At 36.2% G+C, this 27,711-nt stretch overlaps 1 pseudogene; it reads right to left on the reverse strand.

The window, feature by feature from the left end:
* Window positions 1–18,892: 18,892 nt before the first annotated feature.
* On the reverse strand, window positions 18,893–21,171 carry LOC115283977 (annotated as a pseudogene).
* Between the last annotated feature and the right edge of the window lie 6,540 nt (window positions 21,172–27,711).

A 27,711-nucleotide genomic window follows, 5' to 3' on the forward strand; every position in this document is an offset into this window, starting at 1 on the left:
GTGTTGTATGACTGTAATATTTTGACATCGATGTGTTTGCAAAACTAATGAAGAGCTCAGTAAGTTGACATATTTTAAGATGGATAATAAGCAATAGGATGGATATACAATGATGAATGAAAGCACTTTGGTATTGATGGATATCCAGGATTTAGAGGGTTTTCTTTCTCACCATTTCCTCCAATTCCTACGATAGCAACAGATAAAATATTGGTGTACAACAAATGTATTTGAATAAGGAAATAAATGAATAAATGAATAACTAGTATTTTCATTGTATATGATAGATTCTACAAATTATATTCCCAATTTTTCTATTTTTCAAAAATGTTATTTGCTTTAGTAATTTATCAAAGTGATAGATGAATAACATTTTAAAACTCCAGTTCAGCACTTTGCCTCCTGCAGAACACCTCACCTCCAGCAGCACCGGTGCAAATCCCAGCTGGTGCCAAGAGAAACTGCCCCCTCCCCCTACGAGATCCAAGCTAAGAAGCTAGACAACAAAGCTAGTACATCTCATCTGTGGAAGCATAAAAGTGCATGGATTAGGATTTTGAAGCGAGGTGGGCCTGGAAAATACAGCTTGGCTTGCCCATGGCACAAGAAGATAAGCTTGGTGTTCCGCCATTCTACTCTCCACAACCACCAAGGGGGGGGGGGGGCTCTGAGAGCAGCTTCCTAGAACTACCTAAACCAAACCATGCCTCTCTGCGACGGGGAGTTCTGCTTTTTTTGTATTTATTTTTTTTATTATTACCGTTTTTATTCTTTTTTTATTTGCTTTTTATTTTACTCTTTATTTTCCTTTTTCCTTTCTCCTTCTTTTTTTTCTCTTGCCATCCAGATATGTTAATCATTATCTCATCCTTATCTCTCCCCTCGACATTAGGCTGTCCATTGTCCTTTGGTGTTTCTGACCCCCTTTATTTTTTTTCTTCTCTTCTTTTCTTATTTTGACTCTCCATTCCTTTTTCTTTTTTTCTTTCCACCTTTTAATTTGTTTGTTTGTTTGATTTGTCTGTGTGTTTCGGTGCTTCTGTTCCCTGTGTGTTGTTTGTTTGTTTTCCTTCTCAGGGCTACCCAAGAAAAGAGCCAAAGTACACATGTCGGAGAGTCCCAAATATCACTGAATAGGGAAATAAAATAATCAAAGGAACAACAAAAGAATCTGAGAGACACCATTAAAAGAATATTACCTAAAATGACAGGCCCTGGACAGTCAATAAGCCTCCTTTAACAGAGCAATAATAACAGGTGCACAGTGCACAATGAGCTTTTAAAACTGACAAGAGACAAAAAAAAAACTTGCCAAAATGACAAAACAAAGGAACTCTCCCCTGAAGAAACTCCAGGAAGAAGTTGTGGCCACAGAATGGCTCAAAACAGACCTAAACAACATAACTGAACAGGAATTTAAAACAATTGTCATAAAATTAATCACTGGGCTTGAATAAAGCATCAGTGAAGCTACTGATACAGTGAATAGGGACTTTCAAAATAGCTGTGATGAGTTTTTAAAAAGGCTATAAATGAGGTGAATAATAAAATGGAGGTGGCTACCTCAAGGATTGAAGAGGCAGAGAGAATAATAGGTGAATTAAAAGATACAGTTATAGCAAAGGAGGAAGCCAAGAAAAAAGAGAGAAACTGATTGAGGAGCAGGAAAGGAGAATTCCAGACCTGAGTGATAGAATCAAAAAGAACAACATCCATATCATAGGAATTCCTGAAGAGGAAGAGAGAGAGAGAGATCTTGAAGGGGTACTAGACCAAATTATAACTGATAATTTTCTGAATTTGGGGAAATAAATAAACATTCAAATTCAAGAGGCACATAGAACCCCCTTAAGACGTAACTTGAATCGACCTTCGGCATGACATATCACAGAGAAACTGGCAAATGATAAAGATAAAGAGGGTATTCTGTAAGCAGCTAAGGAAAAAAGGGCCCCCACATACAAAGGGAGGCCTATCAGAGTGGTTAAAGACCAATATAATGAATCTTGGCAGGCCAGGAAGGAAAGGCAGAAAACCTTGAATGGGATGAACAGAAAAAAATATGTAGCCAAGAATCCTTTATTCAGCAAGGCTTTCATTCAAAATAGAAAGAGAGATAAAAGTGTTCCCAAATAAACAAAACATGAGAGTATTCAACACCAACAAACCAGCCCTACAATAAATCCTAAAAGGGACCCTATGAGGGAAATGTTGCAAAGAATACAAGGTACCAGAGACACCACTACAGACATGAATTCTATGGAAAACACAGTGAATCTAAACCCATATTTTTCAATAATATCACTGATTATAAATGGATTGAATGCTCCAACCAAACACAGGGTACGAGAAAGGTTTTAAAAAATCCATCTTTTTAATGTCTACAAGAGATTCATTTTATACCTGAAGACACCTTCAGGTTGAAAGTAAAGGGATGAAGAAATATATGTGATGTGACTGGAAACCAAAAGAAACCAGAGTAGCCATCCTTATATCAGACAAATTGGACTTTAAAGTAAAGGCAGTAACAAAAGAAGAAGGAAATTATTAATAATTATGGGGTCTTTCCATCAGGAAGAGCTAACAATTATATACATCTATGTGCCAAATTCGGGAGCACCCAAATACATAAAGCAATTAATCACAAGTAGAAACAATCTTACTGATAAGAATGTGCTAATTGCAGGGGATTTTAATACTCAACTAACAGCAATGGATAGATCAACCAGACAGAAAATCACTAAGAAATATTGGACCTGGACGACATATTGGAACAGATGGAATTGATAGATATATTTAGAACTCTGCATCCAGAAGTTAGGAAATTCACCTTCTCGAGTGCACATGACACATTCTCCAAGATAGATCACATACTGGGGCATAAAGCAGCTCTCCAAAAATATAAATAATTTGAGATCATACCATGCACAATTTCAGATCACAATGCTAGGAAACTTGAAAAAGTCTGGAAAAGATCCAAAAATGTGGAGGCCTACTAAAGAGTGATTGGGCTAATCAGGTACTTAGAGAAGAAATTTAAAAAATATATGGAAATAAACGAAAATGAAAATACAACAATCCAAACTTGCTGGGACCCATCAAAGGCAGTCCTAAGAGAAAAGTTTATTTCAATCCAGGCCAATGTCAACAAAATAGAAAAAGTGCAAATTCAAAATCTAACAGAGCACCTAATGGAACTAGACAGGGAACAGATAGAGGACCACAAACCCAGCAAAGGAAAAGAAATAATAAAGATCAGAGCAGAAATCAACAATTAGAATCCAAAAAATAGTCGAGCTGATCAATGAAACCAAGAGTTGTTTTTTTGAAAAAACAAACAAAATTGATAAACCTCTAGCCAGGCTCCTTAGAAAAAAAAACAGAGAGCACCCAAATAGACAAAACCATGAATGAAAATGGATCTATTATAACCAATCCCTTAGAAATACAAGCAATCCTTAGAGATTACTATGAAAACCTATATGCCAGAAAACTGGATAATGTAGAAGAAATGGACAAATTTCTAAACATACACGCACTACCAAAATTCCAACAAGAGGAGATAGAAAGCATGACTAGACCAATAACCAGTGAAGAAATCGAATTCCTTATGAAAAGTCTCCCAAGGAATAAGAGCCCAGGGACAGAATGCATCCCAGGGGAATTCTACCAGACATGTAAAGCAGAGCTCATACCCATTCCTCTCAAGCTATTCCAAAAAGTAGAAATAGAAGCAAAACTTCCAAACTCATTCTACGAAGCCAGCATCACCTTGATACTCAAACCAGACAGAGACCCAGCCTAAAAAGAGAACTACAGACCAATAACCCTAATGAATACAGATGCAAAAATACTCAACAAGATACTAGCAAATCGAATTCAACAGCATATAAAAAAATTATCCATCATGATCAAGTGGGATTCATTCCTGGGTTACAGGGCTGGTTCAATATTTGCAAATCCATCAATGTGATTCATCACATTAACAAAAGAAAGGATAAAAAACATATGATCCTGTCGATAGATGCAGAAAAAGCATTTGACAAAATACAGCACCCTTTCTTAATAAAAACCCTTGAGAAAGTCGGAATAGAAGGAACTTACCTAAACATTATAAGAGCAGTTTATGAAAAGCCCACAGCCAATATTATCCTCAATGGGGAAAAACTGAGAGCTTTCCCCCTGAAATGAGGAACACGACAGAAATGTCCACTCTCACCACTGTTGTGTAACATAGTGCTGGAAGTCCTAGCATCAGCAATCAGACAACCAAAGGAAATAAATGGCATCTGAATTGGCAAAGAAGAAGCCAAACTTTCACTTTTCTCAGATTACATGATACTCTACATGGAAAACCCAATTGACTCCACCAGAAGCCTTCTAGAACTGATCAATGATAATTTAGTAAAGTCGCAGGGTACAAAATTAATGTACAGAAATCAGTTGCATTCCTATATACCATTAATGAAGCAGCCGAAAGAGATATCAAGAAACGGATCCCATTCATGATTGCACAAAAAACCATCAAATACCTAGGAGTAAACCTCACCAAGAATGTAAAAGACCTATATGATGAAAACTATGGAAAACTTATGAAAGAGATTGAAGAAGACACCAAGCAATGGAAAAACATTCCCTATTCATGGATTGGAAGAATAAACATTGTGAAAATGTCATTACTCCCCAAAGCAATCTACACATTCAATGCAATCCCCATCAAAATTGCACCAACATTCTTCTCAAAGCTAGAACAAATTATTGTCAAATTCGTATGGGACCACAAAAGACCCCGAATAGCCAAAGTCATACTGAAGAAGAAAACCTAAAATGGGGGCATCACAATCCCAGACTTTAGCCTCCACTACAAAGCTGTCATCATCAAGACAATATGGTATTGGCACAAAAACAGACACATAGACCAATGGAATAGAATAGAGAATCCAGAGCTGGGCCCACAAATGTACGGTCAATTAATTTTTGACAAAGCAGGAAAGGGTACCCGATGGAAAAAAGACTGCCTCTTTAGCAGGTGGTGCTGGCAGAACTGGACTGCAACATGCAGAAGAATGAAACTAGACCACTTTCTTACACCATACACAAAAATTAACTGAAAATGGCTGAAGGACTTGAATGTGAAGATACAGTATGTATCTTTATATATATATATATGTCAGAGAATGCCTAATGCCATACGATTTCACTTATATGAGGAAGTTATATATATCTCTCTCTGTGTGTGTGTGTGTGTGTGTGTGTGTGTGTGTGTGTGTGTGTGTATAGTGGAGTACTACATGGAAATGAGAAAGAATGAAATCTGGCCATTTGTAGCAAAGTGGATGGACCTCGAGGTTGTTGTGCCAAGTGAAATGAGTCAGGTAGAGAAGGACAGATACCATATATTTGCACTCATATGTCTAACAGGAGAAACCTAATGGAGGACCATAAGGAGGGGAAAGGGAAAAGAGAGTTTGGGAAAGAGTGGGATGCAAAACCTGAGAGACAATTGAATACTGAAAATGAACCGAGGCTTGAAGGAGGAGCAGGAGGGGGAAGGGAGGTTTTGGTTTGGATGAGGGCACTTGTGGGAAAGAGCACTGTGTGTTATATGGGAACCAATTTGACAATAAACTCTTAAAAATAAATAAAAAATTTTAAGAGATCAGTAAAAAAGTAAATAAAAAAATCAAGTTCACAGTCTCCCCCTATTCTTTACATCTTTACTTTTATTCCAATGTATACTCTAGGTAATTACACCAAAATATTCTTAAGTAGCATAGTTCAATTTCTCTGCATTCTCAGTACCGTGTGGTATTTTGAGTCTTATTTTTAAAATTTTAGCACACACACTCACACACACACACACACACACACAGCACCACTGGAATAGTATACCCATTTAAAAAGCCATAAAAATAACAAAATCTTGCTATTTGCCATTACATGGATGGAACTAGGGAGTATAATGTTAAATGAAATAAATAAGTCAGAGAAAGATTAATACCATATGATTTCACTCATATGAGGAAGTTAAAAAACAAAACAGGTGTGCCTGGTTGGCTCAGTTGGTTAAATGCCCAACTCTTGATTTCAGCTCAGATCATGATCTCATGGTTCGTGAGATGAAGCTTTTCATCAGGCTCCATGCTGACAGCACGGAGCTTGCTTAAGATTTTTTTTCTCTCCTCTTTCTGCCTTTTTCATGTTCACACACACCCTCTCAACATAAATAAATAAATAAGCTTAAAAAGGAACAAAACAAAAAGCAAATGTGCAAAAGAGAGAGAGACAAATCAAGAAACAGTCTCCTAATTATAAAGAAAAACCTGATAGATACCGGAGAGAAGGTGGATTCAGTATGGGTAAAATAGTTGATGTGTATTAAGGAGTGCACTTGACATGATGAGCACCCGGTGATCTATGGAATTGTTGAATCATTATATTTTATATCTGAAATTGATAAAAAATGTATTTTTAAGAATAATATACTAATATCTCATTTGTATTTATGTGATGACTAACAAATTTGAGCACCGTTTATTATGGTTACATACCACTTAATTATTCTTTTTTATAAAAGGCCCATTCATGAATTTTGCTTAGTCTTCTCTGGGATAGACTATTCTTTTATTATCAAATTATATGAGTATTCATTTAACATTATGAATACAAGTTCTTTGTCAGGCATCTATATTTCTGAATTTCTATAGAAATACATAGCATTTTCCAGCCTGTGTTTTGCTATTGTACTCCCTCAATGGTATCGTTTGATTAACATAAGTGCTTACTTAAAAAAAACTATTAATATATAATTTACATATTGTGGAATTCACCCATTTAAGGTATATAATGTATTGGTTTAGTATAGTATCAGAGTTGTGCAAATATCATCACAATCAAATTTATTCCTATATTATCCCTAAAATAAAAACCCATATCTATTATGAATGTCTTTCAACTTCCATTCAAAGGGTTGCCCTAGGAGCATATGGGTGTCTCAGTAGGTTAAGCTTCTGACTCTTGGTTTAGCCTCAGGTCAAGATATCATGTTTTTGTGAGTCTGAGCCCTTTGTCCGGCTCCATGCTGACAGAATCTGCTTGGGATTCTCTTTTCCCCCATTCATGCTGTCTGTGTCTCTCTTAAAATAAATAAATAAATGTAACAAAAAGCCAGCCCTAGGCAATCACCAGTTTATATTACATACATTCTGTGAACAAATCAAATAAATGCATCATATAATATGTGACTAGCATTTGTTACTTCACATAATTCTCCAAGGTTCATACATGTTGTACCATGTGTCAATACTTTGCTTTATTGCCAAATAGTATTTCATTGCACTGTTAATTTATCAACTCATTAGTTGATGGATATTTTGAATTATTTCTATCGTTCTATCATGAATAATCCTTCTATTACCATATGAGTACAAGTTTTGTGAACATATTTTCATTTCTCTTGAATTTATAGCTAGAAGTGAAATTATTAGGTCATACAATAATTGTTTTTTACATTTTGTGGAAGTTTCAAAATATTTTCCAAGGTACATATACCATTTTACATACCAATTTAGAATCCATGAGTATTCCATTTTCTCCAGATACTTTTCTATATTTGTTATCTGTTATTTTTGCAATAGCCATTGTTGTGCATGTGAAGTATAGTTAAGTGTGATTTTCAATTGCCTTTCCCAGATAACTAATATTTTCATGTGTTTTTTGGCCATTTTAAGGGATAAATGTCTGTGTAAATATTTTACCCATTTAAAAATGTGTTACTTGGAGCACCTGGATGGCTCAGTAAGGGTCCGACTTCAGCTCAGGTCATGATCTCGTGGTCTCTGAGTTTGAGCCCCATATTGGGCTCTGTGCTGACAACTCAGAGCCTGGAGCCTGCTTCATTTTCTCTCTCTCTCTCTCTCTCTCTCTCTCTCTCTCTCTCTCTCTCTCTCTCTCTCTCTCTCCCCCCTTCCCTGCTCATGCTCTTTCTCTCTCTGTATCAAAAATAAGTTAATGTTGGGGCGCCTGGATGGCTCAGTCGGTTGAGCTTTTGGCCTCAGCTCAGGTCATGATCTCACAGTCTGTGGGTTTGAGCCTCGCATCAGGCTCTGTGCTGACAGCTCAGAGCCTGGAGCCTGCTTCAGATTCTGTGTCTTCCTCTCTCTCTGATCCTCCCCTACTCATACTGTCTCTCTCTATCTCTCAACAAATAAGTAAAAGACATTTAAAAATGTTTAAAAATAAATTATTGACAATAAAATATTATGGGAAAAAATAAATTAATGTTAAAAAATAAAAATGTGTTACTTGCTGTAAGGATTCTTTTCATATTCCACATACAAGTACCATATTGGATATGTAATTTTCAAATATTTTCCCATTCTGTGGGTTATATTTCTATTATTAAAAATTTATTTATTTATTTATTTATTTTGTTTTGTTTTTTATTTATATTTTTATTTTTTTTAATTTTAATTTACTTTATTTTTTTTTCCATAATATTTTATTGTCAAATTGTTTTCCATACAACATCCAGTGCTCTTCCCATAAGTGCCCTCCACCATCACCACCACCTCTTTTCCCCCCTCCCCCTTCCCCCTCAACCCTCAGTTAATGTTTATTTTTGAGAGAGAGAGTGAGTGAGAGGCAGACAGACAGACAAACAGAGTGCGAGCAGGGGAGGGGCAAAGAAAGAGAGAGACACAGAATCCGAAGCAGGCTCCAGGCTCTGAACTGTCAACACATAGCCTGATGTGGGTTCGAACCCACACACTGTGAGATCATGACCTGAGCGAAGTGGACGCTCAAACGACTGAGCCACCCAGGCGCCTCTATTCTTACATTATTTTTTGAAATGTTTTCTTTTTTTATTTATTTTTGAGAGACAGAGAGACAGTGCGAGCAGAGGAGAGTCAGAGAGGGAGATACAGAATCAGAAGCAACCTCCAGACTCTAAGCTAGCTGTCAGCACAAAGCACAATGCGGGGCTCAAACCCACCAACCATGAGATCAGGACCTGAGCCGAGGCCGAATGGTTAACTGATTGAGCCACCCAGGCTCCCCTATTTTTACATTCTTAATAATGTACTTTGAATTATGTTTTTTGATGACTTTTTATGATGTCCAATTTATTTTTTTGTTACTTTGTTTCTGGTGTCATATCTTAGAATTTGATTTCAAAGTCACAGAGATTTATGCTTAAACATTCCTCAAGGAATATTACAATTTTAGCCATAATTTTAGGTCTTTGTTCAATTTTGATTTAATTTCTGTGTATTGTATGAGTAGGAGGTCCATTTTTATTTTTTGCATATAGATTCCAAGTTGTTTAGCACCATTTATTGAAAAGGTTATTTTCTCTTGATTGAATTCTCTTAGCAGCTTATGAAAAATCAATTGATGATCATTATTTAAGTCTATTTCCAGACTCTCAATTCTATTCCAATGATTTATGCATTGATCATATGCCATTAAAAACTGTACTTGTTACTGTAGCTTTGTGATAAGTTTGGAAATCAGGAGGGATAACCCTCCAATATTTCTTTGTTTTCCATTTGCTAAATCTTGAGATTAACATGGGATTTTTTGTCATATCAACAGAACTAAATCTTATAATTCATAAACATAGGATGTATTTTTATTTTTGAAAACTTCATTAGTTTCTTTCAACATTTTACACTTTTCAGGTTGTAAATTCAACACTACTTTTATTAATTTTATTCCTAAGTATTTTATTATTTTTGATGCTTTTGAAAATGGAATACTTTTCTTACTTTCATTGTTGGATTGTTTATTACTGCTGTATAGCAACACAAATGAATTTTGTAGGGTGATCATATAACATAAACATTTATATTTTTTATTTAAATTTTAGTTAAATAAGATACAATGCAATCAATATTGGTTTTAGGAGTAGAATTCAGTCATTCATAAATAATATACAACACCCAGTGCTCACAATTACAAGTACCCTCCTTAATACCCAACATCTATCTAGTGCACCCCCCACCCACTTCCTTCCATCAACTCTCAGCTTGTTTTCTTTTTTTTAATTTAAAAATTTAATTAATTTTTTTTTACTTTATAAAGTTTCAGCTTGTTTTCTATTGCTCAGATTTTCTTAGGTTTGAGGAATTAAGATGGCAGAGTAGTATGAAAACACTAAGCTTGTTTCATCCCTGAAACAGCTAGATCAACATCACACCATTTTGAACACCTTGGATATTGATCTGATTAATGCAACATACTGTAAATTTGAGTCAGAGATCTTGGCAGGTATATGGTGCAGAGAGGTGAATTGGAAGAGATAAAAACCACAGTGCCATGGAAGGTAGGGCACTATTTTGTGGAGAGAGGACATACAGAGAAAGAGAAAAGTGGAGAGAGTGCAGCACATAGGGATTCCACAAGAAAAAACACTCTTCCTGAAAGTAGCTGGAGAGAGAGAGAATGAGTGAAAATACAGGGAAATGGAAAATAAATCTGTTCCTTATAGTCATTGATGGGGAAAACTGAGACTGTTTCAATACCACCAGTTTTCCGTAAAAAGTGGAGCACAGAGTCTGAAGTTTTCGAACTCAGTGCCTGACAGTGCTCCAATGAGGAAGCCGGGTGAATTCTTCAGAGCAGGCAGTGCAGTCTGCGGGACCTGTGTGTGCCATGGGGAGAAGTGGATTCCCTGCTTGGAGTGCTTTTGGCAGAGGCAGTATTGCCACATCATGGGTAAAAGACCTAACAAGTGTCATAGAACTGCCATTTTCACCTGTTTAGGAACAAAGACAGTGGCTAAGGACAAGAAACCTTGTTACTGGTGGTGTGATGTGATATATCATTAATTGCTGTATGGTTTTTGCCCACATTTTCAAGGACAAGTAGGTAGCCAGCCATTGCTTAGAAAGATCCTCCCCCAGAAGATCAGTGCAGGCCCAGCTACCAAGGTCTCTGAAGGTAGGGGCTATGAAACACCTGAGATAAAATTCTGGAGGGAGTTTCAGCCTGGCAGACTGACAGCTTGGACAAAGATAGGTGGAAGGTGGGGAGCAGATGGAGCCAGCTTGGACAAAGATAGGTGGAAGGTGGGGAGCAGATGGAAGCCTGAAACAAAGGAGGGGTGATTGATTGTGTATCTGTAGGGGCACAAGCTTTGCACTCTTGAGACTAGAGAGCAGGATAAAGTCATTTTTACTACTAGTGGATCTGCACTGATAGGCCCCAGTCAGTAAACCAGAGTCTGACCTATGACACCAAACCTGACTCACCTGAACCCTCTAGGCCCGTATCCAGGGGGCAAGTTGTCTTTAGAACCAGAACAGCAGGCTCCTACCCTAAAAGAGCAGCACAAATTTTTTTCACCTAATGTGGGTTCGAGCCCCACATTAAGTGGGGTGCGAAATTAAAGTCCTAGAGGAAACTGAATCTGCTTCATTTGAGTTTCTTTTTGTTTGTTCATTTTGTTTGCATCTGTTTTTGTTTATATTGTGTTTTATTTTTCTTTCCTTACTTTTTTCTTTCTTAGAAACAGAACGAGCAAATATTTTATTCTATTTCATTTTATTTTTTTAAATATTTCTTAATTTTTAATTCCTTTTCTTTGTTTTTCCCTCATTTTCTCTTTTCTATCAAGCTTCTCTTAATAAGCAGACTGAAACACACCTAAGATCTAGCTTCATTTATTTGATTTCATTTTGTTTTGTTTTTAATTTTTTAATTTTTATTATTTCATACTTTTCTTCCTCCAATATACAAGATGGGGAATTTCACACCAAAAGAAAGAAGAGAAAGAAATGATTGCCAAGGGTTTAATCAACACAGCTATTAGTAAGATGTCTAAACTAGAACTTAAAAACACAATTACAAGAATACTAGCTGTAAGTATAAAAAGCATAGAAGATGCCAGAGGATCTCTTTCTTAAGGGACATAAGAACTAAAATTTATTTAGTCCAAAATTAAAAATGTTATAACTGGGGCACCTGGGTGACTCAGTTGGTTGAGTGTTCAACTTCGGCCTAGGTCATGATCTCATGGTTCATGGGTTCGAGCCCCACATCGGGCTTTGTGCTGGGCAGCCCAAAGCCTGGAGCCTCTTTCAGATTCTGTGTTCCACTCTCTCTCTCGGCCCCTCCCCTGCTCATTCTCCTTCTCTCAAAGATAAATAAACATTACAAAAATTTTAATGATATAACTGAGACACAATCTCAAATGGATGCGTGGTGGCAAGGTTAAACAAGGTAGAACAATGAGTCAGTGATATAGAAGATAAATTCTGAAAATAATGAAGCTTAAAAGGAGAGGGCATCAAAGGAAAAAGATTCCAAAGCAGGATATAGATAACTCAGTGATTTATTAAGGAGGGATAGCATTCAAATCATAGGAGTCTCAGAAGATGAAGGCAGAGAAAAAAAAAGGGCAAATGGTTTATATAAGGAAATTGTAGCTGAAAATTTCCCTAATCTTCAGTAGGACACAGACATCAAAATCCAAGAAGCACAGAGAACTCCCAGGAAATTCAGCAAAAGCCAATAATCACTAATGCATATCATAGGCAAATTCACAAAATAAAGCAACAAGGAAAGAATCCTAAAAGCAACAAGAGAACAAAATCCTTAACTTACAAGGGAAGACAGGTCATATTCACAGCAGACTGTCCACAGAACCTTGGCAGGCCAGAAAGGTATGGCAGGATATATTCAATGTGCTGAATAAGAAACATAGACAGTCAAGACTTCTTATCTATCAAGGCTGTCATTCACAATAGAAAGAGAGATAGAGTTTTCCAGACAAAAACTAAAGGACTTCATGAATACTAAACCAACCCTGCAAAATTTTTTAAGGGAGGTTTTTTTGAGTGGAGACAAAACAAAGACCAAAAGCACGAAAGACTTGAAAGGACTGAGACCACCAGAAAAACTAACTTTACAGACAATACAATGACATTAAACTCATATCTTTCAATAGTCACTCTGAATGTAAACTGGTTAAAAGCTCCAGTCAAAAGACATAAGGTAGCAGAATGGATAAACAAAACAAGATTTATCTATATTCCATCTATATGCTGTTTACAAGAGAATCATTTTAAACCTAGAAACACTTGCAGATTGAAAGTGAAAGATTGAAGAAACATCTACAATTCTAATGGACATCAAAAGAAAGCTGGAGTAGCCAACCTTATATCAAGCAAATTAGATTTCATTATTTTTAATGCTTTTATTTATTTTTGAGAGGGAGAGAGAGAGAGAGAGAGAGAGAGAGAGAGCGAGCATGAGCAGGGAAGGTTCAGAGAGATAGGGATACACAGAATCCAATAACAGACTCCAGCCTCTGAGCTAGCTGTCAGCACAGAGCCTGACGCAAGGTTCAAGCCCACGAACTGTGAGATCATGATCTGAGCTGAAGTCGGATGCTCAACTGATTGAGACACCCAGGCGTCCCAGGAAAATTAGACTTTAAAGCAAAGACAGTAAACAGATGGAGTAGGCATTATATCAAAATTAAAGGGTTTATCCCTTCAAAAGATATGTAACAATTGTCAATATTTATGCCCCCAACTTTGCAATATATATATATATATATATATATATATATATATATATATATATAAATTAATCACAAACATAAAGAAACTCATTGATAATAATAAAATAACAGTAGGGACTTTAACACCCCACTTACAACAATGGATAGATGACGTAAGAAAAAATCAGCAGGGAAAAATGGTTTTGAATGACACACTCCATCAGATAGACTTAACATATATATTCATAACATTCCATCCTAAAACAGAAGAATCCACATGTTGTTCAAGTGCACATGAGACATTCTCCAGTATAGACCACAGATGAGGTCACCAGTCTTCAACAAGTACAAGTACAAAAACAAGTACATGGTATTGAGATCATACCCTGCATATTTTCTGATCAAATTCTATGAAACTTGAAATCAACCTGAAAATATAAATTAGAAAAACTACAAATATCTTTAGGTTAAACAACATGCTACTAAAGAATGAATGAATCAACAAGGAAATTTATGAAGAAATTTAAAAATACACTGGAACAATAGGAAATCAAAACATGACAGTTCAAACCTGAAGAATGCAGCAAAGATGTAAGAGAGAAGTATATAGCAATCCAGGACATCCAAAAGAGGTAAGAATTATATCAAATACACAACCCAACCACACACTTAAAGGAGCTGGAAAAAAAACAGAGCAATTAAAGCCAGCAGGAAGGAAATAATAAAAATTAGAGCAGAAATCAATGATATCAATATAATAACAAAACAAAACAGTAGAATAGATCAATAAAATTATGAATGGGTTCTTTGAAAGACAATAAAATTGATAAACACCTACCCACCCTTATCAAAAAAAAAAGAACCCAAATAAACAAAATAACAAATAAAAGAATAGAGAACACAACCAACACTGCAGTAATAGACACAATATTAAGAGAATATTATGGAGTACCTTGGTGGCTCAGTTGGTTGAGCATCCGACTTTGGCTCAGGTCATGATCTCACGGCTCATGAGTTCGAGCCCTGAGTTGCGCTCTGTGCTGACAGCTCAACGCCTGGAGGCTGTCTTTGGATTCTGTGTCTCCCTCTTTCTCTGACCCTCTCCTGCTTGCTTGCTCTCTCTCCCTCTCTCTCTCAAAAAAAAAAAAAAAACATTTTAAGAGAATATTATGAGGAATTATATACCAACAAATTAGGAAATCTGAAAGAAATGGATAAATTTCTATAAAAATATAAACTACTAAAACTGAAACAGAAAGAAATAGAACATTTGGACAGACCCATAACCAGTAAAGTTAGTTGTAATAAAAAACCTCCCAAAAAACAAGATTCCGGAGCCAGATGGCATGCCAGGGTAATGCTACCAAACAGTATTAAGAAGAACTAGTACCTTTTCTTTTGAAATTGTTTCAAAAAAAGGGAAATTGCAGGAAAACCTCCAAACTCATTCAATGGAGCCAACATTATTTGATTCCAAAAGAAGACAGAGAACCCCACTAAAGAAGAGACCAATTTCCCTGATGAATATGGATGCAAAAGTTTTCAAGAAGATACTAGCAAATCAAATCCGACAATACATTAAAAGAATTATTCAAGACAGTCAATTCGGATTTATTTTTGTGCTGCAGGGGTAGTTCAATACGGCAAATTAATCAATGTGTTACACCACATTAATAAAACAAAGGATAAGAATCATATGATCCTTTCAGTAGATGCAGAAACAGTATTTGAAAAAACATAAAGCATCCTTTCTTCTTAAAAATCCTCAAATATGTAGGGATAGAAGAAACATACATCAACGTCGTAAAGGCTGTATACAAAGACCCACAGCTAATATCATCCTCAATGGGGAAAAACTGAGAAGTATTCCCCTAAGGCCAGGAACTTGACAGGATGTCCAGTCTCACCACTATTGTTCCAAATAGTTCTGGAAATCCAAGCCTCAGGATTTAGGCAACAAGTTATAAAAGGCGTACATATTAACAAAGAAGAATTCAAACTTTCATTCTTCACAGATGATAGTATACTCTATATGGAAAACCTGAAACACTCCACCAAGAAACTGCTAGTGTAATGCCCAAGGTTTTAATATCACCCCAAAACCAGAAACCGCCAGGGAGACCAAGGCACGCATGTAAAAGCAAAGGGCAGTTTTATTACGGCTTAGGCTCGCCGGGCCTAAGCTCGGGCTCACAGCCTTCACCAACGCAGTGGATGTGTGCTGAGAGCCCCGAGCAAGGGCTGAGTAGGGTTTTTATGGGGTTTGGGAAGGGAGAGTTACAAGAAACTGTGACATAGGTACAGTGACCCAATCATAATGGTACAACAATATTGGCAGCAGCTCTAACCATACACACTGTTCAGAGCATTCGTTACTTTTGGTGGGATCCAATTACAACATTTAGGTTATCTTTGAAATTAACCAATTACAGAGTGAGTACAGGGTCTTGTTCGGTGACTGTCGGGTTAACTTTAACATTAGGTCACAGGGTCCTATGTATAGTTCCCATCTGCAGGTCTCACCCTTAGGAATGTGGGGAGAGGTAGCTGGCCTTTCCTGATTGGATACCGCAAAGCGGTCCCTTCTCTAGGCAATGTGTAACTGCCTAAAGGTTTTGGAGCGACTGACCTTAGGCCTTCTAGTTTAGAGGGGAAACAAAGCCTGTCATGGCGTCTGTTTGGTTCAGCCTTACACTAGAACTGATACCTGAATTTAGCAAAGTCTCAGTATATAATATCAATATACATAAATTAGTTGCATTTCTATATATCAATAATGAAGTAACAGAAATATAATTCAAAGGATTGATCTCATTTGCAACAGCACCAAAAACTACAAGATACTTAGGAATAAACCTAGCCAAAGAGGTAAAATATCTGTATGTTGAAAATTATAGAAAACTTATAAAATCATTGAAGAAGACACCAAGAAATGAAAACATATTCCATGCTCATGGATTGAAAGAACAATGTCTAGACTACCCAAAGCAATCTACACATTCAATGCAATCTCTATCAAAATAATAAGAGTAATCTACATAAAGCTATAACAAACAATCCTGAAATTTGTATGGAACCAGAAACGGTATTGAACAGCCCAAGTAATGTTTAAAAAGGAAAAAAAAGCTGAAGGTATCACAATTCTGGACTTAAACTCTACTACAAAGCTTTAATCATCAAGATAGTAAGGTACTTGTAGGCACAAAACAGGTACAGAAAAGAAAACACAAAAACTTGCAGGTACAAAAAGTTGCAGGTACATAACAGATCACAGGTACACATAGATCAATGAAACAGAATAGAGAACGGATAAATTAACCCACAAATATATGGCCATGTAATCTACAAAGCAGGGAAGAGTAGGCAATGAAAAAAAGACAGTCTCTTCTGCAAATGGTGATGAGAAAACCGGATAGCAACACGCAGGAGAATGAAACTGCACCACTTTCTTACACTATACACAAATTCAAATTAGATGAAAGACTTAAATGTGAGATAGGAAACCATCAAAATCTTAGAGGAGAGCACAGGAACAGCCTTTTTGACCTCGCTCACAGGAACTTCTTACTAGACATGTCTCTTGAGGCAAGGAAAATAAAAACAAAAATGAAATATTGGAACCTCATTAAGATTATAAGCTTCTGCATAGCAAATGAAACAACAATACTAAAAGGCAACTGACAGAATGGCGGAAGATATTTGCAAATAACATATCAGAAAAAAGGTTAGTATCCAAAATCTATAAATGACTTACCAAGTGTAACACCATAGAAATAAGTAATTCAGTGAAGAAATCAGAAAAATACATGAATAGACATTTTCCCCAAAGAATACATCTAGATGGTGAACAGACACATGAGAAGATGCTCAACATCACTCATTATCAGAGATATACAAATCAAAACCACAATGGGATATCACTTCACATCTGTCAGAACAGCTAAAATTAACAACTCAGCAGACAACAAATGTGGGGAAGGATACAGAGAAAGGAAACCCTATTGCACTGTTGGTGGGAATGCAAACTGGTGCAGCCCACTCTGGAAAATAAGTATGGAAGTTCCTCAAAAATTTAAAAATAAAAATATTCTATGACTCAGCAATTTAATAGTAGGTATTTATCCAAATGATATATAAATTTTGATTCAAAGGGGCACACACACTCCAATGTTTATAACATTATCAACAACAAAAATATGAAAATAACCCAATTTCCCATCAAATAATAAATGGAAAAAGAAGATGTGGTATATACATGATGGAATACTTTTTGGAAATCAAATGAAATCTTTCCATTTGCAACAACATCGATGGAACTAGAGTATATTATGTTAAGCAAAATAAATCAGTCAGAGGAAAACAAATATTATGATTCACTCATATGTGGAATTTAAGAAACAAAACTCATGAACATAGGGGAATGGCAAGAAAAATAAGATAAAAACAGAGAGGTAGGCAAACCATAAAATAGTCTTACAGAGAACAAACTGAGGGGTGCTGGAGGGAAGTTGGATGGGAGTATGGGCTAATTGGTGATTGGCATTAAGGAGAGTACTTGTTGGTTTGAGCACTGAGTATTATATGTAAATGATGAATCAGTGGGTTCTACTCCTGAAAACAATACTACACTGTATGTTCTCACTTGAATTTAAATAAATAAATTTAAAAAACAAAACAAATGGATAAGTAAACAAAAAGCCAAATCATACCTATAAATACAGAGGAAAAGCTAATGTTTGCCAGAGAGGAAGAGCTTAGGATACTGGGCAAAATGGATGAAGGGGAGAGGGAGATACTGTCTTACAGTCCTGAAATAAATAATTCACAGAAATAAAAGCCACAGCATACAACCAATAATATTGCAATAGAAATGTAATGGGACAGACTGGAGCTACACTCAATGGTGACAAGTATAAACTTGTCAAATCTCTTAGTTGTACACTTGAAACTAATATAACATTGTGAGTCAGCGAATTCAAATAAAAAAATGGAAATTAGTTAAAACTTGAAGATAACATAAGAGGAATGCTGAAATAAATAAAATGTTGTATATGCAATGAGTATAATATTTTCATGATATTTAATGAAGCAAGAAAATGCTCATGTATAATATAAAATTTATATATAAGCATAAAATGGTAAAAATAGCTATACTGAAGCTGAATTTTTTTCTCATTTCAAGTTTATTAAAACTTTAGCAGCACAAATTATTCAGGTTGCAGATTATCAAAAGATCAACTCAATAAAGTCCACATTAAAAAAAAAGGACAAACATAAAACCCCAAAACAATTAGGAGAGGAAAACAACATAAAGATTCATCAGCAAGTCTCTAAAACTTAAAATCTGAGACAGAATGGAAATAAGAAGTGTACACAACTCACTTATCCACTTTTATCTTCATCTGTTCCAGGGCTTGATTCATGATCAAATTTTTTATTTTTATCATGTATGTGGTCATTTTCTTGACCTTTTGATTTTTGGTTTTCTTTTTCCACTGAGGACCTGGTCTTCTCATCCTCCTTATTTTTCAATGTGGAGAACTTTAATTCATTGTCCTGACTACTGTGTTTTATTTTTGAGAATGGACTTTGATCTCTATCAGCCTTTTTTCCCCTGTTATTATTTGAACTATTATGATCACGATTTTTAGAGTACATTCTCTTTTCACCCTCAGAATTTTCTTTCCTGTGTGAACTTTTACCTTCTTGGTTCCTATATTTTTCTTTGTTCCTGCTTTGACTTTCTTCTCTCTCTGAGCTCCGTGAACAGCTCCTGCTCCTCCTTCTATCCTTACTTCTCGATCTTCCTCGTGTTGCTCTTCTCTCTCGGCTCCGGACCTTCCTTTTCTGTACTCCTGCTCCCAGTATCTATGATACTCCTTGTTCCTGCTGCGATCTCAGTCATGGCTTCTCTATCGCACTCTTCTGCTCCTGTCCCTACTTTTGCTTCGGTCTCTTCTACTATTGTAACTGTGTTTGCCTTTAGTGACATCACGTTCTCTACTTCTAGACTGTGCACGTCTATCTTTTTCTTTACTTTTATTATGATCATGCTCATTACTTTTTGTTTCTAACTGTTTAGATTTATCTTTACTTCTACTCCTTTCCTGATCCTTTCCTTTAGAATCACACTTTTCTTTCTCTTTAACAATCTCATGATCCCTTTCTTTACTCCTTGACCTCATCCTCTTTTCTTCATGTCTATTATGCTTTGTATCTCTTTCTTTACTCTTTGATTTCTCTTTGCTCTTACTCCTACTTTTAGATTTGGCCCTTTTCTTCACTTTGTTTTTGTTATATTTATCATCTTTTTCTGAATTTCTTCTGGTGTCTCTCTCCTTGCTGTTAGATTTATGGTCTTTAACTTTCTTTTCCTTTTCATTTTTTCTGTTAGGACTCTCAGACACATGCCTGTGATCAGTTATTTTTTTCTCTTTTACTCTAACTGGGCTTCTTTGATTTTCTTTTAGTTCATTTAATTCACTCTTATCCCCTTTGCTCCATCTTTCACCACTTGATACACTCATTCTTTGTGCTCTCTGAATCTCTTGCCTCCAATGTGGAGGAGTCTCATTACGTCTGAAACGATCCCTTGATCTGGATCTAGAAGGAGTTCGGTAATGCCTTGGTCTTCTTCCTTTAATTTTCCTACCAGACCTAGTAACTAAAAGTCACCTCTGGTATGAAGCAGGCTGGGAGTTAGGTGGATTACTCTCTCTCTCTCTCTCTCTCTCTCTCTCTCTCTCTCTCTCTCTCTGTTTTTCCTTTCTTTTTCATCCACTTTAGGGGGACTTTTCCTCATTAGGAATCGATTTTCAGGTATAGGAGGGATCTCTTCTGGACGGACAGTAGACTGCAGTTGTGCTTCAAGATTTTCAGTCTCACTTTCACTAGATGCACTTTTCTTGCTTTTCTTTCGCTTCTTCATTTCTTTCTTGTGTTTTCGGGAATTTTTCCTATGTTTCATTTTTTTTTTTAATTTCTCTTCAGAAGCACTTGCTGAATCAGAAGAATCAGAAGAGGACTGAGAATCACTTGAGCTATCTGAGTCCCAGATGAAGAGGATGATGATGATGATGATGACTTATGTCTTTTCTTTTCTTCTTTCTTAGCTTTAGATTGGGGAATTAGCTCTCCATAACTGAGTATCCGCACCTCAGCAAATGGTTTGCTAGCTGCATCTGTTTTCCGATTTTCTATCTCTCTTACAACTTCTTGACCGGATATCACTTGCCCAAAAACAACATGATGCCCATCTAAGTGAGGAGTTGGCTTCATTGTTATGAAGAACTGTGAACCGTTTGTATCCTTCCCTCTGTTGGCCATAGACAAAAGAAATTCTTTGTTGTGTTTAACAGCAAAACTCTCTTCTTCAAAGAACTCTCCATAAATAGATCCCCCTCCTTGTCCATTCCCTTCACTGAAGTCACCACCTTGAACCAAAAAATCCTTGACATCTCTGTGAAAGAGACAACTCTTGTAATGTAATGGGTTCTGAGTTGATTTCCCTGTCCCCTTTTCACCTGTACAAAGACAACGGAAGTTCTTGCATGTTTTGGGGGCACACATCAGAAAATAATTCAAAGACCACTCTTCCAGCAGGTTGATTATTAATGGCAATGTCAAAAAAAACATCAAGGACACTGAACCTTTATTCCCATGGCTCCAATACTTCAATCCCACATTGGCGATTAGTCTCATGATTTTGAAGCATCAAAAATCACCCTCACTCCCTAGAGTTTAGGCCGCCATTTCTGCCACCATATTACAGTTTGTCACTGAAGCTGAATTAAACTGAAAGGATATTGAAATGATCAAAATGGTCATCTTTGAGATTAAGGGAGATTTTGGTTGTCATCTTTATTTTGCTGCATTTTTAATGGATATGTGAGAAAATGAAAATGAGAAAAATATGAGGCACCTGGGTGGCTTAGTTGGTTAAGCATCTGGCTTCGGCTCAGGTCATGATCTCATGGTTTGTAGGTTCAAGTCCTGCGTCAGGCTCTGTGCTGACAGCTAGATTAGAGCTTGGAGCCTGCTTCAGATTCTGTGTCTCCCTCTCTCTCTGACCCTCCCCTGCTCGTGCTGTGAATCTCTATCTCTCAAAAATAAATGAAAAACTTTAAAGCATTTTAAAAAAGGAAAATGAGAAAAATAAACATTGAAGAAGTCATTAACATTAGAGTATTAAATTCATAGAATTCCATATTTTTTGTTTTTCCTAATAGTGTTTGTTGCAATGTAAATGTCACTTGATTATTATTTTAGATTGAATGATTACATAACTGAGAATTACAAATATATGTAACAAGCATACATACTTATCTGGATTTTACACATCATTATCTGAGTGAGAATTTATATAACCAACAAGAGAAATATCAAGAATATCTCTAGTTAGATTATTAGAAAATATGACCCCCATGCAATCTGTGAATTCTAGAATTTATGAAATATTCAGAAACAGAGATGAATTCATGTTGTCCACCATGTTTGATTTAACTTTCAAACCATAAATTTTATAAAATTTTCTATAAGCAACAAAATATACAACATGGCACAAAAACATACTTCCTTCCTCCAAATATTTCTCTCCCTCTAATAAATGAGTAAATTAAGCCAGGCACCTTAATCTGAACAAAGATCTTGAAAATTGTTTAAAACAAATAGAAATAAAACCTTAATTGATTATGTTGAATGCAGATTTCAAGGGCATTACCAAGCGGTTTCAAAGCGCACACAAAATGGAGCTTCTTGCTCCTTCATTATGCATGTGCACAGAGCGACATACCAAGATAATGGAGTAGGACACCTTTCTCTTTGTCTACTAACAAAGAAAAAATAAACCGCTATTTGCTATATAAATGGATTTAATGAAATGTTTAGAGGTGCAGTAGGCATGACTTTGAGTAGATAATGAAAGAAAATGCAAAATGCTTATTGATTCATGATGTGGTTTCATCTTAGCTTGGGCAAACCATGCAGTATTTAATACATAGGAGCAGAATATTTACTATTGAAGCTTGAAAAGATGTGAGTTCTTTGTGTGCAATCTTTCATTTATGCATGTGAGAGGGTTTCCTTTTTCTAATATTTTTACATTGTAGTATTTGTTTTGCTTGTTGGTGGTGTTAGTGTTTGCTTATTTTAATACATTCCATCAAGGACAGAAATTACATGCTGGTTTTTTTCCCCCATAGGAAGTGTGTCTTGGGTTTTTCCCTTATTATTTTCTTTACTTTTTTTTTCTTTTTTCCTCTTCTTCTTTTGGTGGTGGTGGTGGTGGTGGTTATGTTTAAATGAAGTTGCTTTTACAACACCAAAGACTTAATCATCTATTTCCTACATAAAAGGTAGCTACTTTTTTGCCTGGACCTCAAGTATATTGTAGTATAGAGGTGGAATTTAAGGAAAGGTATTAAGCAAGCTGTGTTGTAGCTTATGGGCAAGTAATAAATTGTATCATGTATCTTGAATGTATCATAGATAAGCTGCTATATAATGATTGCCACTTCAGATAGCTGTGAAATTAGGTGATTAACTAGTTGTTACTTAATCTTCTAATTTCTGTATAAGTCTAATTACATGAACTAGAAGTTGGTGTTTTGATTTTTTACTTTGCTTTTCTGTTTGGAGTGTCATTGTAACTACTGTATTGTAAAAGATGGAAAATAATTGCATATGTTAAAAAAATAAATTGTGTTATATTAAAAAATAAAATAAAACAGTTGTAATATAAAAAAAACGAACAAACAAAACCAAAAATGAAATATCTCTGAAAGAGTTCAGAATTGCTTTTAAGGAGCTTCTGTAACACAGTGGAGGAGAAAATGACAATATCCACATTAAGAAGGTAGTAGGGGAGCACCTGGGTGGCTCAGTCTGTTGAGAGTCTGACTTCAGCTCAGGTCATAATCTTGTGGTTCATAAGTCCAAGACCTGCATTGGGCTCTGTACTGACATCTCAGAAACTGGGGCCTGCTTCAGATTCTGTGTCTCCCTCTCTGCTCCTCCCCCATTTGTACTCTTTCTCTCAAGAATAAATAAGTAAAAACATTTGAAAAGAAGATAGTAAGAACAGTTTAATTTTGCCTGCATAATCCTATTACCTAGGACTGTACTTTTCAAGAAGGAACTCCCTAGGCTGAGAGAGTTTCTCTCACCAGAAAAGTAAAGTGAGGTGAATGACTAACTTCTCAATTCTTATTTTGACATTGAATGGAGGATCTACTTTTGTTTCATCCAAATCAGAGATTGGAATAGTTGAGAAATCTAAAGATGGCTAGAAATAGAATGAAGGGCAAGTGCCACCAGTATCACCCACATGGCAAAGTGACTATGTTACTCATAGCCTACTCTGCATTGGACCTTGGCAGACTTCACAGATAAAGACTTCAACAGTTCTTGCAAATGTCAAAGACACCTACAGCTTTTATTACTAAATACCTTGTCACAGAATCCCATAGGCTTCTCCACAGAGGATACCAAAGGCTTTTACCATCTAAGAACAACAGCCAGCACAGCTGCCATTTGCAGCTTATGCCACTGAGAGTATCACAGGATTTTCTACTCAAAGATACCATCTGTGTGAGTACTTCATGGTTGTGGTCTCCTCTGAAGCTGTCCTAGTCAGTGCCACTGCAAAATCCTTAACCTGTATCCACACTGGCAACCAGTTTTGATGGCAGCATGTATGCATGATGCCAGTTTAGGCCCCCTAGGCTGAAGCACACACTGTTTGCGTATCTTCAGCTAGCCCTTGCAAACATGAGTGTAGACAAACATCTCAGGCTCCCAAAGCTGTTCCTGAATCTGAGTCTGGCCCCAACACTTAACACAGGCCTGCACCATAATGCATGCCTGCAATTAACAACTATAGTCCTGCAGTTACACGCTGTTCATATCAGCTTCTGTCCCTAGACTCCAGTACTGTACATCTGCATGTGACTAGCCCCTACAGCCACATGAGAACATGCAAACAGCTTATATTCCCACAGATGCTCACATGGAAGAAACAGATCCCAACCCCTATCTGCACTATCTCACATGCCATCTGCTAGCCTCTGTAGGCATGCATCTACGCACCACTAGTGTAAACTCCCATCACCAAATCTCACTGCTATGCATGTACCAAAATGGCTAACCACTGCAAATATGTGAATGTTTATCAATGATCCAGATCCTCACAGCTACTTGAGGACCCAAAGACAGATGACTACTCTCACTGCCCTGCATTGCTGGATGTTACCATAGATAGCTCCTACAGATAAGTACCTTGAGTGCTTCTGGTCCCAGCTCCCTTTATTGGGTCCTTTTCCTGTGCAAATTCTTGCAGCTAGTTTGTGCAGTCGCATGGGTACTTGCTGATAGACAAAAACTCATCAGCTTCTCATATACCACATTTGGCCTCAGGCCCAGCTACTGGCCTCAACCCATTGAATGTGCACCTGCAGCTGTCTTCCATCACCACAAAGACATTTGCAGATGACATCATAGTTTAGAATGTGCATACCACCAGCTACAGCCACAAGTGCTACCTGTCCCAGTCTCTTCCAGGTAGACCCAGAAAACAGGTGCCAAGAACCCCAAAAGCTCTTGAAATCAGTGTAGATCCACCACAGATCTCGTCCCCAAAGATTGCATAGTTGTCAGTGTTATGAAAACCAGCTGCCTGAACTGATGAGACACCACGCATCCTCAGTCGCAGGTCTGACACACACCTCCACTGTAGGTGCCCTGCACTCCTACTTCCAGGACCATTGCTTGTTCCAATGTGATTTCATTCACATGTAAACGTTTTTCCCTACCAAGTTAGTCCATAATGTCTGTAGGAGGTGAGTGCTTCTCCAAAAGCACTGATACGAACATAGGCTACAGGGGTCATGAAGAATTAGAGAAACATGACGCAACCAATGGAATATAAAATAAATTCCAGTAAAAGTTTTAAAGAAATGGAGATCCACTAATTTCCAGCCAAAGAAGTCAAAGGAATTATTCAAAAGAAGCTCAAATAAGTAGAAAAGAACACAGATAAACAATTCAGCAAAATGAGAAAAGCAATACAGTATCAAAACCAAAAGTTCATTAAAGAGATAGAAAATATAAAAGAGAAATAATCAGACATGTTGTCAGCACCATGGAGGTGTAAATCATTTCTCTGTAATTTCCCCCTTTTGTAGACAACTAATTAGACATCCATGGACCAGCACATGTGTTTCTCTGTCTTACACCAAAGGACTCAGAGAGGTTATCACCCACTTGTATATCGGAAGATGAACAAACAAGGCCTCAGTAAAAGCTTCAAGTCCAAGGGAGTCAGAAAACGTATATCACCCACACTCACCATTTGTGGGGGGAAAACAAAGAATAAAAAACTGAGTACGTTTATATGATGATAAAGAATATACAGAAGTCCATTCTCTTTGAGGTGAGACACCAATATGCCATTGGAGTGGGATAGAGATGACTTTGGATGCATAGAAGAGAGAGGAACTTGCCAGAGTCATGCCTCTCCCCAAGGTTACACTGCAAGGGACTCAAATATTTGGCAGCAGCAATAGCAACTTAACTCATGAGGGAGGTAAAAAGCAAAAACATCTTGCACAAGACCTGCCTTGAAAGAAATGCTAAAAGAGGCTGGTTAACTGAAATGAAAAAGTACCAATCAGTGACATGAAAGCATAAAAGAATACACACAAAATGTTAAAGGTGAAAAATAGACAGAATAAGTAAACTATAACTCTATATGAGTATGGTGTATTAAGCACTTAATTGTAGTATAAAGGTTAAAGGAAAAGAGTATTAAAAATATTGTAGCTAGTAGAATTTATTAATAAACACAACAAACAAATAAGCAAATTGTGGCATCAAAAATATAAAAGGGGAAAAGAAAAAGGAAAGAGCTTTTATAGGTGAATAAAGACATTTTGCTATCAGCATAAAATAGACGTTATTATATAGGAGATATTTATGGGAGGAAAAAAGCAAAAATATAGCATATATTTATGAAACATAAACAGGTGTAAACAGAGAATACCACCATGGAAGATCAGGAATCTACAAAAGTATGCAAAACCAGAGGAGAAAATAAACAATTGAAATACAAAACAACTAAAAAAACAATCAATAAGATAACATTAGTAACTCATTAAAGGTCAAGAATCTAAGTGTGAATACATTGAATGAACCAATCAAGATGCAATATAATGGCTTGAGGGATAAGAACGATAAAAAATAAAAACAAATAAATTATAAATAAAAAAAGACCCAATAATAAGCTGCCTACAAGTGATACATTTCAGGTGTAAAGACATATGTAAGCTCAAAGCGAAGAGATAGAAAAAAAAATTCCATGCAAGTGGGAACCAAAGAATGTGGAGAGTGCCATATTTATATCAGACAAAATATACATTAAGCCAAAAATGATAACAAGCAGCCAAAAATTATTATATAGCAATAATGGGATGAATTCATCAAGAAGATGTAAAAGTCATGAATACATATGTACCCACCCAATCTTAGAACAACTAAAAATATTAAGTAAATAGAAACAAACATTAAGTGAGAGATACACAAAAATACAAACAAAGTAGGGGATTTTAAAAATACACGGCAAGCAATGGATATGTCATCCCAACAGAAATCAACATGTAGGAACAGAATACACATTCTTCTTAAGTACACAGGGAACATTCTCAAAGACCTCAGGATCTCATGATTCAAAACAAATCTTAGCATAATTACTAAGGTTGAAATATTGCAAACTATCTTTTCTTGCCACACTGATATAAAAGTACAAATCAACAAGATAAAGCCGAGAGAATTTTCAAAAATTTAGAAACTAAACAACATACTTCTGAGTAACCAATGAATCAGAGACGAAATCAAGAAGGAAGCAAAAATATCTCAACACAAATTAAAATGTAAATTAAACATATCAAAACATATCAAAACATTGGATGCAGCCACACTTTTCTGACAGAAAGGTTTATAACAAGAAATGTAGTTATTAAGAAATTAGGATGACTAAAAATTACCAAAATATGTTTACACTTAAAGGAACTAGAAAAAGAATTAAAAACTAATTTGTCTTTTGAAAGGGAAAAATAAGGGTCTGAGCATAAGTAAAATAAAAACCAGAAAAGCAAATGGAAGAAACAAAACTAAGAGTCAGTCTTTTGAAAAGAAAAATAGTATTGACA

This window comes from Suricata suricatta, chromosome X (assembly GCF_006229205.1).
Source record: "Suricata suricatta isolate VVHF042 chromosome X, meerkat_22Aug2017_6uvM2_HiC, whole genome shotgun sequence".
Taxonomy (NCBI): domain Eukaryota; kingdom Metazoa; phylum Chordata; class Mammalia; order Carnivora; family Herpestidae; genus Suricata; species Suricata suricatta.